This window comes from Lactuca sativa, chromosome 4 (genome assembly GCF_002870075.4).
Source record: "Lactuca sativa cultivar Salinas chromosome 4, Lsat_Salinas_v11, whole genome shotgun sequence".
Classification (NCBI taxonomy): Eukaryota; Viridiplantae; Streptophyta; class Magnoliopsida; order Asterales; family Asteraceae; genus Lactuca; species Lactuca sativa.
In genome coordinates, this window is record NC_056626.2 from 141,612,396 (window position 1) to 141,634,685 (window position 22,290).

Consider the following 22,290-nt stretch of genomic DNA (forward strand, 5'->3'; position numbering starts at 1 on the left):
GAAAGATCATATGATAATTAACATTTGTAGTATTTTACGACCTACTTATAAAAGTGCCAAGGCCAGACAAAAATGAAATGTAGTTGTCGATAATAAGAACAAGATCAAAGCTACTAATTACACATGACAACTTGAACCATCTATTTCATCAACTATGAGACATTAATTTCGATTACTTTAAATAATTGGTTAATCGATATGGTAATCTCAATTTTATAAACTTCATTAATACAATTTGGATAACATAATAAATGCATAGAAATTATTTTTCAACTTCAAAAAGTATATTACATACATTATTGGCATTCAACAACTTGCAAAACATTTAAAGTTGGATATAAAGATGGAGATAAACCCAATAATCATTTAAATTGTATATTTGGACTAATTACACAAATCCAAAACGGGTTAATCCAAAAAAAATGATTAAAGTAGTATGGAAATTTAATAATTTGATATCTTTTTTTATAAAATATGTAACGATTATATATATATATATATATATATATATATATATATATATATATATATATATATATATATATATATATATCACTATTCTAATAAAAGAGTAGTTTTTAATCTCCTTTTGACATGTATCATCATATTAAGCCTCATAATTAATGTAAATTTTATTTTTCTTTGCCATGTTTCACCTTATTATGTCTTATAATTAATGCATACCATTTTGTCAACATATTGATTCTCCATTTTAAATTTCAAAAGTTAAATTTCTCATTCTAATTATATTAAATTAACAATACTATAATAAAAATTAAAATAAAATTAATACAAATTATAAGTCATATAATTTTACATATTTATTTAAATCAATAATTATAATTTTATATAACTAAAAAAAACCTTTTAATTAATAATTTATTTAAAATAAGTTATTAATAATTTTAAATTTTAACTATTAAAGTTTAATTAATTTTATAACCGTGGTTCCCACGCGTTATAAACTAGTATATATATATATATATATATATATATATATATATATATATATATATATATATATATATATATATATATATATATATATATATATATATATATATATATATATCCTTGTTCTAATAAAAAAAATAGTTTTATTGTTTTATTCACAAGTGTCATAGTATTATAACTCCTCATTAATATTAATTGACAACTATCATGCCATTTGTCAACATATTAATTATCCATTTCAAATTTCAGATTTTAAATTTCTCACTGTAATTAAATTAAATTAATAATGGATTCTGTATTTTAAATTTTAAATTCAAATTTTCTCACTCTAATTATATTAAATTAATAACATTAAATTAAGAAATAAAATAAAATTAATACATATTATAAGGTAATATAACTTGACGTAATTATTTAAATCAACGATAAAAATTTTATATAACTAAAAAATATCCCTTAAGTAATAGTTATTTAAAATATTGATTAATAATTTTGATTTTTCAATATAAAAATTTAATTAATTTTATAACCGTGGTTCTCACGGGTTATAAACTAATATATATATATATATATATATATATATATATATATATATATATATATATATATATATATATATATATATATATATATATATATAACAGCTAACATACTCTTTAAATCATGCTTTTAAATTATATTTTTGTTCTTCGGGTTTGAACCATCAACTCATAATGAAATACACTCATTTTCGGGGGAGGGGACGGGATATGCAATTCCGTCCCGAACCCCATGGTGTCCCGCTAATATTATATATATATATATATATATATATATATATATATATATATATATATATATATATATATATATATATATATATATATATATATATATATATATTAAAAGGAAATTGAGTAATCTAACCACTTTCTTTGTTGTTTTTGAAAAAATTAACGTTTTTTTACAAAATAACCACTTGGTCCGGAATGGGTTGTTCCGAACCCGATTTCAAATTCGGTTAAACGGGTAGTAATTCCGACCTGGTAATTTAGTTCTCCTATAAATACCATTTAACCCGTTTTGGACTACACTTCGACATCCATTGTTTCGGACTAAACTTCGACATCCCATTCCGGACACCTCTACAAATGAAAATGTCTTCAGGTAACAGTGAAGAATTGCAGTTTTTATTTGTATGTTTCAAATTTGTTTCTAATTAAATTCACTTTTTTTTTATACATTAAAAAATGTTTAGTTTACGCAATTATATTGGTATTATAAGGTTTTTAGTGAACTTTAATCTTGTTAAGACAATTATAAGATTACATTTTTTTTAACCGGCAAATCAAATCTACTCCAAAGCTAACAACACCTATTCCACCTATGTCCACGACGAGACTTGAACCCTCGACCTCGAAGTGGGAGGGCACCACCTGATACCGCTGGGCTACAAGCCCTTTGGTAATTATGAGATTACATAGACTTGTACATATATACTATATGATATATGTTAATCAAAAACCCTAAATTTTGCTAGTCCGGAATGTGTCCAGAATCCGAAAATTAAGTTCAGAATACGAATATCTTGTCCGGAATACAATGAATTGGGTTCACAATTTTGGTCTTAAATTTATGGTCCAGAATATCGTACCCGATTTTCAGATTCCAGAACATACATACAAAAATCCGAGTAATTCTGTTTATTTTAACACGATAGAACATATGCAACGATTGTTAGTACAACCTGCAGACTTGAACTTCGGGGCGAAATCATGGCGCGCTTACAAAATCGACCAGTAGGGATGAGAGTGGGTCCAAACTCGGACTAGTAGACCCGGACCCGGAAAACCCGAGAATTGATTAATGAGATTTTCTAGGACTAGAAACCGGACCGGTATATAGGAACCCGTTCCGTTTCGGTTCCAGGTAAAGTGAGTCTAGAACCAGAAAACCCGGAAACATCAAAGTGGGTCGGATGGAACCGGGTAAAGTGGGTTTAGAACCGGAAAACCCGAGAAAACCGAAATTTTTTGGTAATTACTTAGTGGTTGAACTTTGAAAATTTTCAACTTTGATATCCGAACTTCAGGGAATTGTAATTCATTGAATATTAAACCAAAAATTACAAAATTATAGTCTAAAATCATGTATAAACTCTAAACTACATGTTGCAAAAAACCTCATGATAATTCGACTTCAAACGAATTAGATATGCATGTTTTAAAATTTCATAAAATACAAAAATAAAGCTGAAAAAGTTTGCAACTTTGATATCCCGACTTTGGGAGAGTATAAATCAATGAATATAAAACCCAAATATGTCGAATTATAGTTTAAAATCATGTATATAATCTATACTACACTTTGGAAAAAAAAAATGTATGTTATTTCGACTTCAAACGAATTAGATATGCATGTTTTAATACTATCACATAATACAAAGAAATCTGAAAAACATAAAATTTCCAACTTTGATATCCCGACTTTGAGAGACTACAAGTAAATGAATATAAACCCAAATGTAACGACGTAAATTTTCAAACAAAATTTTAAATTTTAAAACTCATAATCACATATAATAATTCTCAAAATCTCAAGTGTCGATGACATAACATATTTCAAAATAGTTTTCAAAAGTAATACTCGTTCATGACTCTTTTCTCTTGTGTGTACAATCAACCCGCTGCCTTCCCGCGATCCTGATAAGAACCTGAAACACTTAACACATAATACAGTAAGCACGAAGCTTAGTGAGTTCCCCAAAATACCACATACAACAAATTCGCCACTCGAGGCTATACTCTATAAGACCCTCCGGTCAATGTGTCTAAACAGGACCCTCTAGTCTCATAGCTCGTTGGACCCTCCGGTCTGGTCTGGTTGAGGACCCTCTGGCCTCATAAATCATTGGACCCTCTGGTCCGGTCTGTAAAGCTCTGCATGTATAAATCACAGAGAAATAATGCACAACATAACACATAATGTAGGATAACATAATACTCAATGTAAGCACATAAGACCTTCCGATCACACATAACTACCAGTCAAGGTAAAGTATAGTGAGAAGACTCACCTCAGGTAACTCGAATAATCTCGAACTCGAAACACTGGTCTAGCCTCCGCCTAATCACATACAGAAAATATCTCAACTTAATAAAGGCTCTCAAAGGCTAGACTATTCCCTTCCTATGCTCTCTCAGAAGGGTAAAAGGCCATTTTACCCCTCTAATGGTCCAAAAGCCCACTTGTTGACTAAACCCTAAAAGTCAATGAAAGTCAACCCTAGGGAGTACGCGGCGCGTACAAACTCTGTACGCTGGGCGTACACGGGTGCCATACAGAATCGGGGATGCTTGACCCCTACGTTGCGCATACTGGGATTACGCCCAGCGTACGCCCCAGTTTCACAATATTCATGATTTTGTTTTTAATCAATTAAGACATAAGCTCATATCCCAGATCTAGTCACTCTAATGCCTCTTAATCCATAAAGTCAGTGACTTTTAGCCTTTGCATGGCTATAAAGGTCACTATCACCCAAAACACACCACTTCCTTCCTTAAAGAGCTCATATCTCATGCATGGCTCACTTATAACGTCCAAGATGGTATTTTTATGGATCTATAACACTTTATACACTGAATATAGACATATCAAGGTCTATGGAGCTCCTATACTCATAAAGTCTCCACCTTTGGGACAAAAACCCTAGAAATGGTCCATAACGCACAAATCAAAAAGTTTGAGAAAGCTCCAAGCTTTTCACCTCCAAATGATGCTCCATCCTTAAAAAGGCTCAGATCCAAGGCTTGCACTCCAACTCTAGCTTCTTCAAGGCACCTTTTTCTCTTCAAAAGCACACAAGAACACTCTCAAGCCCCACCACACAAACACACACAAGCTCTAGAACGAGGGTTAGGGCACTATTAGGGTTTTGCTCTCTGGAAATGGTGGCTAAAAGTGATGCCATAATGTTCCTTTTATAGGGCTCACCCCCACAATTAGGGTTTCAATCTGAACCTAGTACGCCCAACGTACACTATGGTACGCCCAACGTACTGGGTAGACTCTGCGTCAAGAACATGCTCATGAGTACACGCAGCATACTCTCCATTATGCCCAGCATACTCAAATGCCCTACATTCTTTTCAAGGACTAATTTTGACAACTTAAGGAAAGAAAAAGATCAAAGAGCTATAACTGAATTCTTGGATGTTACACCAAAAATGACAAAATTATAGTCTAAAATGATGTACAAACTGTAAACTAAACTCTAGAAAAACCGCATATCATTCTGACTTCAAACGAATGAGATATGCATGTTTTAAAACTATCACAAAATACAAAAAAGCTAAAAAAACATAAAACTTCCAGCTTTGATATCCTGATTTTGAGAGACTGTAAGTCAATGAATACAAACCCAAAAATAACAAAATTATATTCTAAAACCATGTACAAACTATAAACTAAACTCTGGAAAAAACCTCATGCCAATCTGATTACAAACGAATGAGATATGTATGTTTTAAACTTTTCATTAAAATTGGTTCCGACCCCTAAAACCGGTTCCGGTTCTTAAACCCGGTTTACCCAGACCCGAAACCCGGATTATCCGGAACCCGGATAGAGACATTCTTTAAACCCAGGACCCAGACCAGTTTTACATATTCCGGTTCTAACGGTTTTGGTACCGGTCCAGGTTTCCGGTTCTAAATCATAACCCTACGACCAGTGTGTGCGGCGATGTTTTGGCAATCATGTATTGGTGATTACGTGCACATGTTGACGGGTATTGAATGTCACCCTTTCCTATGTCACTATCTTATGTGCAAGGAAGCTACTACTTTTGATCCAGTTGACCTAGAAGAGCTTCTATTTTTGGTTGGCGACTATCAGGTTTGCTTTGACAGGAAAGCATTCTGCTTGGTCACCGGCCTACGGTTCGGGGATTATTTCCATCCCAGTTCTAATTTTTCAGCATTCAAAGAACATGTGTTTCCATTTGTTCCACTTTCATGTTCGGTGAGTATGGATGACCTTACGAATGTGTTCAATAACTCACTTTATCAATTAAGCAATGAAGACGTAGTGAGAGTCTCCCTGCTGTATATGTTAGAGCAAGGATTTTCGGAGAAATACCCGCGACAACCAGTTACTAATGAACGAATGGCACTCGTCGCTAATTTATAGGAGTTTAACAGGTATAATAGTTTCTTACCCACATTATATCAAAATGATACATATACTTATTAAGTGTAATTTTTTGACATATGTACCAATGGGGCAGATTGATATGGGATTTCACTTACAAATAGGTGCGTACTGTGTTTGATAAGATTGAGGACCATTTGGACCCAAATTCGGCAAGAATTGGAAGTAGGCATACATATACTCTGCAAGGATTTGTCTATGCAATTAAGGTATGTACACTATGTTTAATAAGAGTTTTTAAACAACAATTGTTGTAACTTTGATAACTTGGTAAGTTGTTTGTCATCTTAATTTTATAGATTTGGATCTTGGAGACATTTCCCAACAATAGTATTGTTGGTTCCCCTATACCGGGTGTTATCCCTCGGGTAATTTCATACCCTAGGATGAGGCGTTTGCATGCACCTAATTGTGAATGTATTCTCGAAGTTACTAATGTATTTTTCTTAGTCCACCTAATAATTTATAAGTTAATGTGAGATAAATAAGTTACGATTACCATTTATATTTTGTTTTTTATACAGCGTCCCCTCAACGAGTTGTTGAAGCCTACTGCACATGAGTGTGCTGCTAGGTGGTGGATCGAGAGTGTCCAGTGGATAGATGTTGCATATTATGCTAATGTTTGAGTTATGGTTTTCTTTGTTAATGTTTTAAAACAATTGTCTTTTGAAGATGTATCAAAAACAAGTTTCTCCTTAAAACAATATTATGATATCGTCCATACGTCACTACGGGTTTTTTTAAATCAACAATATCATATTGTTGGCTACCTTTTTTACTAGAATGTCTACTCTTAGACTGAACATTTTTTTTGCCACTTGACTTGGTCCTACTTGAAGATTCACTTTTTGTTGGTTCTATGGGAAACGAAGTGTCACAGTTTCTGCTTGTGTGACCGATCCTTTGGCAACGACTACATTTTTTATGAATCGGACCTTCACCTTGGGATGGGATACGTTTATGGTTTTTAGGTCGTCAAACTTGTCGTTTGTCCATCAATGGTGTAAAAACAACCATGACTTCATCCCGTTCTTCGTATTCAGCTGGAACTTGCACAGGAAACACAACATCTGCATATTTTGAATGATATGTTTCCATTGTAAATTACGATGACACCCATGAACTGCAGTGTTAATATCTTAGTTCCTTGAATACCGTCATAGCATGAGTACAAGGTATACCCGACAATTGCCATTTCCCACATGTGCAGTGAAGACTTTCCAAGTTTACTATACCATTTTTCGTTTGGTCCATCACCTCATATCTGCTTTGATCAATCTGGGATACCCAAAAACTAGATGATTTGTTGATCCTCCTATCGATAACCTTTTCAGCATACTCAATGACATCTTTTTTGCTTTCAGCTATAACAAACATTTACGTATATGTTGTCATGGACAGTAAATTACACTAAAATTATGATTGAACTATTACAATATAGGTAAACACTTACCTCCAGCATTACGTCGCTCGCACGACAATTTTTGCATAGTTGCTCGAAAGAAATCGATCAACATTGTTATCGGTAGTTTCGTTGTGTCTCTTGATAATGCATTGACAGACTCAAAAGTGTTTGATGTCATAATATTGCAACGAACCACGGGGAAACACGATCTTGCCCATCTCTAGTTACCGATTCTGTCTAGCCATCTCTGGAATCATTGTTTAGTGCACGAAGATGCCTACTCAACCTTTCCTTGAAATCAGACTCTTAGTATGCTTTGCAGCATCCCAACACAAAATCTCTGTTCTCTCTTGCTTTCCAATCTTTATTCTTATATTCATCAACAAATGACGATAAAAGAGTCCATGATATGCATCCGGGAAAATGGCTTGGATGGAACATTCAATTGAATTGGATCTATCTAATATAATAGCCAGAGATGACATGTCCCCAATACATTCTTTGAGTCTTGATAAAAATCAAATTCATGACCCTCCACTTTTAGTTTTCCCAACACCAAATGCAATAGGAAGGATTTGGTTATTAACGTCCATGCCTACTGCTAGCAACATGGTGTCCAAGTATCTCCCTTTAAGTTGTGTGTCATCAATGATAATAATAGGACACAAACATCATTGGAACGCTTGAACGTAAAAAAGTAATTAAAATTTTAATTAAAGCAAACGCATGTGTATGTGTATTAAATATAAAGAAGTAGGTATATAAAATATATTACCACGCAACCTATAGCCATGAAAAAGTATTCAAATTTGTTGTCATCACTCGTCTTTATATGTGTAACCTTCCCTGGATTCTTCTTCTCCAAGTTGTAATAGTATATAGGTAGTCTAAGAAAGCTTTCTTCAGGGGTCCCTCTAAATAGACTTAGAGCATACATTTTAGCATTCCATGCTTGCTAGTATGAAACATGTACACAAAGACAGTCATTCAAAATATGGTAGTTGCTTATGGTGTCCATGGATGACATACGGGTCGTTGGTTAACATGGTAGTTGCTTATGGTGTGATGGTATCACCCATGGATGACATACGGGTCATTGTTCAGCATGGTAGTTTCTTATGGTGTCCATGGATGAGATATGGGTCATTGATCAACATGGTAGTTGCTTATGGTGTGACGATATCACCCATGGATGACATATGGGTCATTGGTCAACATGGTAGTTCCCTATGGTGTCCATGGATGACATACGGGTCATTGGTCAACATGGTAGTTGCTTATGGTGTCCAGGGATGGCATATGGGTCATTGGTCAACATGGTAGTTGCTTATGGTGTAATGGTATCACCCATGGATGACATATGGGACATTTGTTAACATGGTAGTTGCTTATGGTTTCCATGGATGACATACGGGTCATTGGTCAACATGATAGTTGCTTATGGTGTCCATGGATGACATAAGAGTTATGGGTCAACATGGTAGTTTCTTATGGTTTCCATGGATGACATATGGGTCATTGGCCAACATGGTAGTTGCTTATGGTGTCTATGGATGACATATGGGTCATTGGTCAACATGGTGTATTTGCTTATGGTGTCCATAGATGATATATGGGTCATTGGTCTACATGGTAGTTGCTTATGGTGTCCATGGATGACATACAGGTCATAGGTCAACATGGAAGTTGCTTATGGTGTGATGGTATCACCCATAGATGACATGCGGTCATTCGTCAACATGGTAGTTGCTTATGGTGTCCATGGATGACATATGTCTCATTGGTCAACGTGGTGTAGTTGCTTATGGTGTCCATGGATGACATATGGGTCATTGGTCAACATGGTAGTTGCTTATGGTGTCCATGGATGACATATGGGTCATTGGTCAACATATATCATTTGTGCCGATTGTGTATTAAAATAGAAATTGGTTTTTCTTTTAATTATGACTTTTGACAAAACTAACCTTACTAATTAAATATGAGTCATTGTATATATGAGGACAATTTGATCATTTTATAATGGAACATCTTCTAGGCGCCATAATGCTTTCCGAAAAAACACGTTGTTTCAGTTCATCACTCTTATTTCAATCACTTGCAAACAACCCCAATTTCAAAATTCCAACAGTCAAAAAACCCTAAAATCATTTTCGCAGAATCATTATCTTAGTGAAGGTTTATTATTATGGAAGCCAGTACTTCTTCAAAGATGCAATCAAGAAATCAAAGGAAATCGTTAACAAACATGCCAGTTGAAGTGATGGAGAAAATAATAGTCGACTAGGGAAAAATTTCAGCAGTCGTGAGTTCAGGATGAAGAGTGTGTAAGTTTTGTCTTCGATCACTCTATTTCACAAGTGTATTTGAGTTGTCTTTACATTTTGGAGTGAATGTTGTGTTTCGTTTGCAGTCGCAGATTCTTTAGCGAGGCAGGAAAAACGGATGAAGTATATAAACATATGGAGGTAGATCGATTACGATTTCATGGTTGGTCTGACAAGAAACATACAGTTGTCAACAAATGCATAGAGATGAGAAACCTAAATATTCTGTTCAGGAATGGATTGGTACGTTGTTATATATGTGCACAATATTAATTAATTTGTTTCTTTTTTTGCATTACTTTTAACTAGAAATTAGTTTTTAATGTTTTTTTTTCAGATGAAGTTATTTTTATTAGAAGCTGATCATGAAGGGAAAACGATGTTGAAGAAGCATCTGCATTGGAACATTTGGATTCAACATTTGTCCTGGGCATGATGGTGATGGCTAAAGGGAGACATAGGGAGCATGAAGCTTTGGACATGTTGAACAATGCTTACCACGGAGTAAAAGTTAAGTGGAATCTTAGAGCAACTTGTTCTATGGTTCATCTCAACTTAAATAGGGAGGGGAAGAAACATGTACGCTTCCATGGCTTCCAAAGAACTTGTGCAATGCATAAGTCTGTAATTAGTGTGTCGGAAGCTTTTGTGAATGGATACAAATGGGTGTTTAGGTGTGAAATTTGTTTGAGGGATACTTGTTTCGTTAGGTTTTCTAGGGAGTTTGGTATAATTTATGAGCAGTTTGTTGATATGTACTTTCATATTATGACAATTAATGCTATGTACATTCTGTTGGTTTTATATACGAATATATAGTAATTTACTTGGTAAGTAATTACTTGATGATGTTACTTGATTAATAAATATGTTGTGTTGTTAATAAGGGAATAAAAGAGTAAAAGTATGGAATGATGTTTGAATAATGTGTTTTGGACTTTCAATATTAGTGTTTATATTGTATTGTGATTATAGTTGTATGTAGCAAATGTTTGTTCTTTCCTAGTATTAAATACATATAAAATACAATTGAAAAGGCATAAACATACATGTATTTTATTTTGGATTTGGTAATTTGGTTTAATATCAACTAGTGGAGAACCATGCTTTGCATGGGGTAAAATTGTAAAGACATAAACATAGGGACTAAAAGTGGCAAAAATGAAAAATTATTGTGGCTAAAATCAAAGTAAAAAAGTTACTATAAACATAGGGACTAAAAGTAGCACTATTGTGTCTAAAATATAAAGTAAAAAAGTTTACTGTTAAAATCTTATTCCACTTTTAATATATATATATATATATATATATATATATATATATATATATATATATATATATATATATATATATTAATACATGAATATATACTAGTAATTTGGTGAAATGTTAATATAAATGTATTACATTATGGATTATGATATACATGTTATTTTTTTCATTTTCATTTCAACAATCAAAAGTCCACTGTCACCTAGCTATAAAAGGTTATAATATTTGAATAATATGTTTTGACACAAATACCCTCAGTATTCATATATTTGGAATGATTTCAAGGGCAATTTGGTCTTTTTTGCACTTTAACCGTTAAGGCGTCATCATACGTATGACGTCACGTCGTCGTTTCAGTTCTTCAACCATTCAGAACATCTCAACTTTTCCAGATGATAAATCTGCATAAAAACACTAAAACGCCCAAATCGTCGAAGGATAATCGTTCTTAAAAATGTTTTTCTCCGATAATAGAGACTACTGTACTCCTTGCGACCAGATCATCATAAAGTAAGTTTTTTTTATACCATGTTACACTGTCTTTCATAGTTACACTTAATTTAAAAAAAATTGAAATCAACTACCCCAATGTGTATTTTGTAAGTAGAATGTCGAATACTAGAAGTCGTCGTTCGTTAGATGATCTCCTACTAGAGATTTTGAGTCGGATATTTGTAGTATTAGGGGCAAAATCTGCGAAAGACATCGTCTCTACAAGATTTTGGTAATTCTCAATAAACATCAACTAATGAATGTATATTTGATGAAATACAACTTTATTTATTTGTTATTTACTATGTAGTTAAATTTTTGAAGTTCAAAGAAGATGTATTAAGCGGGGGGTGATCCTCAAGTGTACAGAACAACATGCATTGACATGTTTGAAGGAATGGGTCCCAAAAATCTGAAAGCTGATTTATTTATACGCATATGTGAATTGCATAATAACATTGAAGTCATGTTCAGACAAGGAATTGTATGTGTAGTTTCAGTAATTATATGTAATCTATACCATTTATTAATATTTAGTGTCATTGATGTTATATATTGATATTGTTATTTTGTCAATAGGATGAGTGCTTTTATTAAGGCAATTTTAGGATTGAATTTGTTGAGACAAGCAGCAGATGAACATCCTCTTGAGGCAATTTATTTGCTTGGAATGATCTACATTTCAAGAGGGCCTCATCAATGTGATGAAGGTATGTATATATGGTATATATGTAAATTAAATTATATATATAGTTAATTAAGGCATGTTTGTAGTTTGGGGTTATTATTTAGTTGTGTTGTGTTGTATAATATTTACTATTGTATTAAAAAAGGATACATTAGATTAATTGATAGATATTTTAATGTGTAGGTTTACAATTACTTGATGCTTATTTTGGCTGGGCAGTTCCGGATGATGGGGAGTACACGAGTGTTGTTGATAGTGCCAAAGAATTGTTGCGGGTTGTTGATGTTGTTCATAGACTTACAACGAATAACATCACATTCCAATGTGAAGACCCACATCATTCTGTTAAAGGTGCATTTGCAATAGGCCATGAAGAGGATGAGGATCGACAAAGATATTGCATGGTTTGTCGTTGGTATGTAGAGTATGGTAGGTTTTGTATATTTCTTAAAAATATAAATGGTTGATAACAGATTGGACATTTAATATTTGTGTTCGTATTGTATTATATATGAAGTTGTATACTACTATAATTTTATGTTGGTTTTATGTTTACATCATTCAACTAAAAAGACATTTTGGTAATTTTTGCTTGCTATGTTGTTTGAGTAGGATGAAATGTACATAAAACCCATGTTATTTTTTGATGAAGTATAGTTAATGGAATTAAAAATAAGTTTGTAATGAATTCAGTATTAAGGAAAATAATCTACATAGATTATATACTTTAACATGCCTGCTTTAAGGGTGTGCAAGAGGTGCAACCGCACAGGCCCCGGAAAAAATAGGGTCCGAGTTCTAATAAAATTATATGGTTAATTAGTCATTTTATACTATGTTTTTCAAGAAATTATACACAACTTGTGATGGGTTTTAGCCATAAGAACTTTCCTATGTGCGCATGCAAAACCTAATGCTTGGATCTATGCTTTCTAATTAAACATGCTTTGAATGCAAGACTTCTAATAACCAATTAGGTATAAAAAACAATACAAAATCAGATCTAGAAGCTTACCTTTGAATCTCTTGTTTGATCTTGTTGTCTTGGAGCTCTAGAGTCACAATTGTCACTCCTCTAATGGCTTACAAACACCAACTAGCAAGGAGGATGATTTGAGAGAGAGGTTAGGAGGAAATCGGCCAGGGTTCTCTACTCTAGATGAGATGCCGATTTCCCTTGTCCATGAGGTCTATTTATACTTGTAGACTCCTTAAGGGTTTCACCTTAAACCCTAGTTGGATAATCTTTCCTTAAAGCAATCCAAATCCTTTCCTTAGATAAGCATTGGACGATTTGAGGCTATCCCTAGCCCTAGAATCCGTCCACCCTTCATCCAATAAGGATTTACAGTCTAAAGTGTAACTATCAAACAATTGACAGTTTATACCCTGTTATTTAATTAATCTCTTTAAGTCACCAAATTAATTCTAATTAATTATATGACTTATATTAATAAAATAACAATATTATTATTCCTTATATTATTCTTATAATATATTAATAATATTTATTCTCTCATAATAAATCATCCTATCAAGTTGTTGTGGTGAAGGCAACCCAAAAGGATCATGCACAATTGGGTCAAATACTTGCCTAAGATAGTTGCAGCCGTAGACACTATTCCAACAGTCTCCCACTTGGATAAGTCTAGTAACTATATGTACAAGTACAATTCGATTTGCAATCGTAACTCTCAAAGACGTTGTCAAACTCTGATCTAATCAATCTTGTCCTTTAGATAAGGGATCGTACAGTCCTCTGTTAGATATCATGCTGACAATTCTATGGAATAATTAGTCAAGCATTTAGGTTTCTCGATCTCTGATTTATTTGACATAGAACTTAATCGAACACATCAATTCAGTTCTGACCGGGCCCGGCACATAAGTCAAATCAAATCATCGAGTGGTCGAGATATCGCTTTTACCTTCTTAGGATAAAAGTTACAGATAAACTTCGACTTATATGCATTTACTTATTCATTAATCAACTATACACAACAATGCGTTTTATAACATCGAGTTACTGATGTGTTTTTCGCATTATCAATGTACAATCAATTAACAAATAACAAACCATATATCTAGGTTTTAAGACTATATGATATTATCGTCTTGCGATCACCCTTTTATATCATATTCCATAAGGTGATTCCAGCAAGCGCGGGTTTGTTCCAATGCTCAAAACTAGTTCATAAGCACTCATGAACATTGCAACAATCTTTTTCTATGTCTAAAACCATTTAGACAATCTACACACTAATTCACGACAATCTTCATTCATATCTACTTCCAACATATGAACGATTGTGGAAAATTTGAATAATTCGATTATTCTTAATAAACTCAATTATTCTGGAAGTCAAAACATGCAAAATGAAACAATAGTTAAACAATTAACATAAGACAGTAACATTACTCATAAATAAAACTCCTTTATTTAATCATCAAATGTTAATTACATTTATCTATTACACGTTTCTAATACTATCTATCTAATCTATGCTAATATCATCCTTTAGCCCAATACTCCTAGCATGTTGCAAGTGCTTAACCCTACTCAGTCCCTTCGTAAGCGGATCTGCTGGGTTATCTTCTAATGATATCCTCTTCACTACGAGTTGTCCTTCTTCTACACGATGTCTAGTAAAGTGATATTTTCTGTCGATATGTCTAGATCTACCATGATCCCTCGGTTCCTTGGTCAAGGCAACCGCTCCTTCATTATCACAGAAAATCTCCATGGGCTCCTCTATGGCAGGTACAACTCCAAGATCACCAATGAAGTTCTTCAACCATATCGCCTCCTTTGACGCTTCGCTCGCTGCAATGTACTCTAATTCGCACGTTGAATCAGCTACGGTTTCTTGTTTGGAACTTTTCCAAGTTACTGCTCCTCCATTTAGGGTAAAGACCCAGCCTGACTGCGAACGGTAGTTGTCCCTGTCGGTCTGAAAGCTGGCGTCACTATACCCTTGCACCTTCAAGTCATCACTCCCTCTGAGGACTAAGAACCATTCCTTCGTCCTCCGAAGGTACTTAAGGATATTCTTCACCGCAATCCAATGGGCTCTACCAGGATTCCCTTGATATCTGCTAACCATGCTCAAAGCAAAGGCAACATCAGGGCGAGTACAAGTCATGGCGTACATGATTGAGCCAACTGTGGAAGCGAATGGTACTCGGCTCATTTCTGCTATTTCAGCTTCGGTACTCGGACTTTGAGTCTTACTCAACTTGGCATTACTTTGTATCGGTAATTCTCCCTTCTTCGAGTTTTCCATACTAAAACGTTTTAGTACCTTCTCTAAGTAAGTGTTCTGACTAATTCCTATTAGTCTCTTACTTCTTTCTCTCACTATCCTTATTCCCAAAATGTAAGAAGCCTCTCCGAGGTCCTTCATAGCGAAGCACTTCCCGAGCCAGGACTTAACCTCCTATAGAGTCGGGATGTCGTTTCCAATGAGTAGTATGTCGTCGACATACAAAATGAGAAAGCTAATTATGCTCCCACTAGCTTTGACATATACACACGACTCATCTTCGCTTCGTACAAATCCAAACTCTTTGACTTTCTCATCGAAGCAAAGATTCCATCTGCGAGATGCTTGCTTAAGTCCATAAATGGACTTCTCAAGCTTACACACTCTGTTCGGATGCTTCGGATCCACAAACCCCTCTGGCTCAGCCATGTAAACATCCTCAGCCAACTTTCCGTTAAGGAAAGCGGTCTTGACATCCATTTGCCAAATCTCATAATCATGAAATGCGGCAATAGCAAGCATCACTCTAATAGATTTTATCTTCGCAACTGGTGAGAAGGTCTCATCATAGTCAACTCCGGGAGTTTGAGTAAAGCCCTTCGCAACCAATCGCGCTTTATATGTGTGTACGTTTCCAACCACGTCGGTCTTCTTTTTGAAGATCCATTTGCACCCAACGGTCTTACATCCGGGCACATTATCAACCAAATTCCAAACTTGGTTATCATACATGGATTGGATCTCGGTATCCATTACCTCTTTCCATTTCGCAGACTCCGGGCCTGCCATGGCTTCCTTATAGCTATTAGGTTCATCAAGGTTTATTAGTGTACCATCACTAATATATGTGTCCCCTTCGGTAGTAATATGAAAACCATAAAACTGGGGTTGAACTCTAACTCTTTCGGAACGTCTAAGAGGTAACGACTCGTCAATCGGTTCAACCGGAGTTTCCTCCTCGGGTTGAGTGCCAGCGGTAGAGGTTCCTTCATCTATCGACTCTTGAATCTCTTCAAGCTCGATTTGCCTCCCACTTTCCCCTTGGCCTATGAGTTCTCGCTCTCGGAAAACTCCTCTCCTCGCAACAAAGACAACATTGTCCTTCGGTCTGTAGAAGAGATATCCAAAGGATTTCTACGGGTAGCCGATGAAAATACATCGCTCACTACGAGGTTCGAGCTTGTCGTGAGTATCTCGTCTTACGAAAGCCTCGCAACCCCAAACCTTGATATGTGCTAACGAGGGAGCTTTCCCTGTCCACATCTCGTGAGGTGTTTTGGCAACCTTCTTAGTAGGGACTCGGTTAAGGATATGGGCCGCAGTCTCTAAGGCATACCCCCAAAAGTAGATTGATAGTGAAGCACGACTCATCATAGAGCGAACCATATCCAATAAGGTTCGATTACGCCTTTCTGCCACACCATTCAACTGCGGTGTCCTAAGAGGCGTCAATTGTGAAACTATTCCACACTCCTTGAGATAATCGTGGAATTCAAGACTTAGGTACTCTCCTCCTCGATCGGATCGAAGCATCTTGATTTTCCTACCCAATTGATTCTCCACTTCATTCTTGAACTCTTTGAACTTTTCAAAGGTTTCTGACTTTTGCTTGATTAAATAGATATACCCATATCTACTATAGTTATCGGTAAAAGTCACGTAGAAGCAGTTCCCATCCTTCGTGGTTGATCTAAACGGTCCACATACATCGGTATGTATTAGGTCCAATAAACCCTCACCCCTTTCACACGTACTTGTGAAGGGTGACTTAGTCATCTTTCCAAGTAAACAAGACTCGCACGTGTCATCTTCCCTAAGGTCGAATGACTCCAACACTCCATCCTTTTGGAGTTGGGCTATGCGCTTCTTGTTGACGTGTCCAAGACAACAATGCCATAAGGATGCTCTATCCATACTATTGGAAGAATCTATGTTCAAAACATCATTTCCTAAGTTATCAACAATCATGACAATTTCATAAATTCCATTACATAGTATAGCTTCAAAATAAAAGACACCATTTAGATAAGCCAAAATAGAACCATTTTCATTATTAAAAGAAAATCTAAAACCTTGTCTAAACAAACCATGAAATGAAATGATGTTTCTAGCCATTTCTGGCGAATAGCAACAATTGTTCAAATCTAAACTTAAACCATTCCTAAGCACCAAAGAATACACTCCAATCTTGGTCACAGGCGACGACCTTCTATTCCCCATGATTAGATTTATTCTTCCAGCCTCTACATCCCTATTTCTTCTTAGTCCCTGCACATTAGAATAAATGTGGTAACCACAACCGGTATCAAGAACCCAAGAAATAGCATGAGATGATTCGTTAGATTTAATTGTGTATATACCTGCGAAAGATGGCTTAATCCTTCCTTCCTTGATGGCTTGCAGGTACTCTTGGCAGCTTCTCTTCCAATGTCCTATCTTATGGCAGTGGTGGCACTCTGCCTCCTTTGGGTTAGGGCAGGGTTTAGCAGGATCAACTTTGGTCCCACTAGAAGAGGCACCATCTCGGGCTTTAACCTTGCGATAGTTCTTAGACGAAGCCTTCCTCTTCTTTCCCTTTTCTTGTCCAATAGCCATGACAGGAGCAGCGGGTGGATTGGGAGTTGGTGCAACAGACTTGTCCTTGAAGTTGCTCTCAGCGACCCTCAAGAGACCTTGGAGTTTGCTTAGGGTGGCCTCCTCTTTGTTCATGTGGTAGGTCATCCTAAATTGATTGTAGCTCGGAGGGAAAGAGTGAAGCACCATGTCGATCACCAAGTCTTCCCCAAATTCAACATTTAACTTGCGAAGACGGTCGACATACCTTTGCATCTTTTGCAGGTGCACGGTAAGAGACTCTCCATGACCCATCTTAGCGGAAATCATGTTAGTGAAAATCTCATAACGCTCTTGTCTCGCGTTTTGGTGGTATCTCTCCAATAAGTCTTGATGCATCTCGTATGGGTACATGTCCTCATAGGACTTTTGGAATTCGGAGTTCATGGTGGCTATCATGATGCAATGTACCTTCGTTGCATCGCGCTCATGAGTTTCAAAAGCGGTCATTTCAGCCGGAGTAGCGATTTCAGGGTTGATTTTCTCGAGCTTCTCATCGAGGACATAATCCTTATCCTCATAGCGAGCAATGGTGCGAATGTATCTTATCCATTCGCTAAAGTTCGTCCCATCGAAAGTGACCTTTTGACAAAGGCTCATCAATGTGAAAGAACTAGCAACAACATTGTTCGCGTTCGACATCTACAAATAGAAAGGACAAAGATAGATTAGAATATGAATCCCTAATAATCACCCAATAAGAAAAATTAGGGCTAGGATCCAACAACAATATTTACATATTAGAAAAGGGATGCCGTAATCTAACATGCAAACAATTTGAAGGTAAGTGAATGACGATTCACTAATTCTCCACCATAAGATAACTTTAAGTCCTAAATGTATTGAGAATTCCTAGGTTCGGATGAGATTCATTGAAACTATTCAATGGCATGTTTAAATCTCGATATGCCCCTCTTGTTTGTGACTGGGATACCGAGGATCACAAAGCGGGTGTGAATTACCATGCAAATTCACATGGTGCCTTCATTGTAACGACCACCTATTCGATGTGCCGGTAAACCACACACGCTCCATCGAACTATGATAAACAATGAATCACCCTTTGCCACCTTTGCTTAGAACCAATCAGTGTGCCGCTAAACCACACACGCTCCACTAACTTCTTAGCAAGGGTCCAAAGTGTAATTTCATGGGATTGCATCAATTCACTTTTCCTAAAGTAACTAAGTTTGGGAAATTTTTTTAAAAAATGTGTAGTTACTTTGTATTTCATATTATACTTTTTAATGAGAGGATGAGGTTGCCCTATCCTACCCGTTCGGCTAACGACCCTCCACCAATCAAGCAAGCGGTGGGTGTGAGTGTACACCCATTAAGCGCCATTTTATAGGCTGCAACCTTATACCCACCTTATAGATCGACTTCGTGAATGAGGCTTACTAACGGTAAGACTAGCATTTTAGTTATATATATATATATATATATATATATATATATATATATATATTAACCATGTAATATTATATTAGTATAGGGTTGTATTTTAAACTTTTAAAAATCTAGGGTTTGAAATTTAAATTGCCTAAATAAAACTTTTAATCACAAAACATAAATTTCAAAACTTGAGGACAAGTTTTAAACATTTAAAACATGGAGGATCAAATAACAAATAATTTTAATTAACAATTAATTCCATAATTATCCATATTTGATTTATTCAAGATTTCTTGCAAGATAATTACCAATTTAATCAAAATAATTAATTAATTATCATATAAGGAAATTAAATATTTTATTAGTTGATAAATATCTTTAACTAGATCAATATTATAGTCATATATATCAAAAAATCGAATTAGGGTTGATCTAATATGATTAAGGTAAGTTTCCATAAGATAATCATCAAAAATCCCGAATCTGGCCCTTCCTGACGCTCGGACTCGTCGATTTCCCAACTGGACTCGTCGAGTTCATGACACAGAAACACAAAATTCGAATTTTGCAAACAAGATTCAAACAAACAAGCTACAATTTAATAGAAACCAATCTAGGCTCTGATACCAGTGATGGGTTTTAGCCATAAGAACTTTCCTATGTGCGCATGCAAAACCCTAATGCTTGGATCTAGGCTTTCTAATTAAACATGCTTTGAATCCAAGACTTCTAATAACTAATTAGGTATAAAAAAACAATACAAAATCAGATCTAGAAGTTTACCTTTGAATCTCTTGTTTGATCTTGTTGTCTTGGAGCTCTAGAGTCACAATTGTCACTCCTCTAATGGCTTACAAACACCAACTAGCAAGGAGGATGATTTGAGAGAGAGGTTAGGAGGAAATTGGCCAGGGGTTCTCTACTCTAGATGAGATGCCGATTTCCCTTGGCCATGGGGTCTATTTATACTTGTAGACTCCTTAAGGGTTTCACCTTAAACCCTAATTGGATAATCTTTCCTTAAAGCAATCCAAATCCTTTCCTTAGATAAGCATTGGACGATTTGAGGCTATCCCTAGCCCTAGAATCCGTCCACCCTTCATCCAATAAGGATTACAGTCTAAAGTGTAACTATCAAACAATTGACAGTTTATACCCTGTTATTTAATTAATCTCTTTAAGTCACCAAATTAATTCTAATTAATTCTATGACTTATATTAATCAAATAACAATATTATTATTCCTTATATTATTCTCATAATATATTAATAATATTTATTCTCTCATAATAAATCATCCTATCAAGTTGCTGTGGTGAAGGCAACCCAAAATGACCACGCACAATCGGGTCAAATACTTGCCTAATATAGTTGCAGCCTTAGACACTATTCCAACAACTTGATTAGCACAACTGGCTTAATTGCGCCCTTTTCTAGCATGAGCTTAAGTTTGAGTCCGCTTACCAGCAATATCTACTTTTATAATTCATTTTTACATTTTTAGCCATTAGTTTATGCCACATATTACCAATTCAAAAACATTTCATTCAAACCGTATCTTACAAGTTCCATTGATCATAATAATAATTCATCCATAGAACAAGAAAATTAATTAAGCATACAACATCCCAACAAATGCCATCACAAATTAGCTACGCGTTTTGTTCCATAGCAAAACAAGCAAACAAAATCATATTCCATAGCAGAATTCCCTAGCAAAATACCTACGAATGATACTTACATAGCAAATCAACTATGTAGTTGGTTTCCGTCACAAACTTGGTTGCATAGTAACTATGATAATTAATTCTATAGCAGCAGTACAACGGAAAGTGATTTCGTAACAAATGTCGTTGGAAAATTGCTACGAATTTTTGTTCTATAGAACTATCGGTAGCATAATACAACCGGATATGGAGTCGGTAGCATTCTCCCTAGCTAGTCCCATTCTCAATACCAGAAATAAATTCCGTAATCAATATGGTAGCAACATTGCTATGGAATGACATTCCATAGGACAATCCATTACAGATTAATAACGAAAATACGTTCCATAGCGACATTCCCTAGCAAAATCGTGTTTTTCTTGTAGTGATAAAAGGCTGATTGCCCGAGATTGTCAGGAGGAGCTGTGGTGCCGCCTGCTGCAGCCACATTGAGGATTACTGATGGCCGCCAGGGCAAGGCGGAGGCTCCTGTGGTGATGAGCAGGGCATTTCAACTGACTATCGATGAGGCTCGTGCAGCACCAGATGTTGTTACGGGTATGTGTCATATCTCTATATTTTATTCATTTCTTTTTTTCATGCTCATATTTATGCTCAATTTTGTATAGGGACCTTTTTGGTTAATGGTTTGACTGCTCATGTTTTGTTTGATTCGAGAGCTACCCGATCCTTTGTATCTCTTTCACTCAGCAATAAATTTTATGATGCTCCCAGGATTTTGGATTCCCTTCTAGAGGTTGAGATTGCGGATGACCTCACCGTAAGATCTTTGAGGATTCACCAGGGGTGTGTCCTGAACTTGTTTAGTGAGAGATTCTCTATTAATCTAGTGTTGATTCCCTTGAGAGGATCGAAGGTCATCATCAGGATGGATTGGTTGGTCCCTAATGGGGCCATGATTTCTGAGTGGCAGCTAGTGAGAGTTAGAACCCTAAGTTGGGGAGAACTAGTTATACCT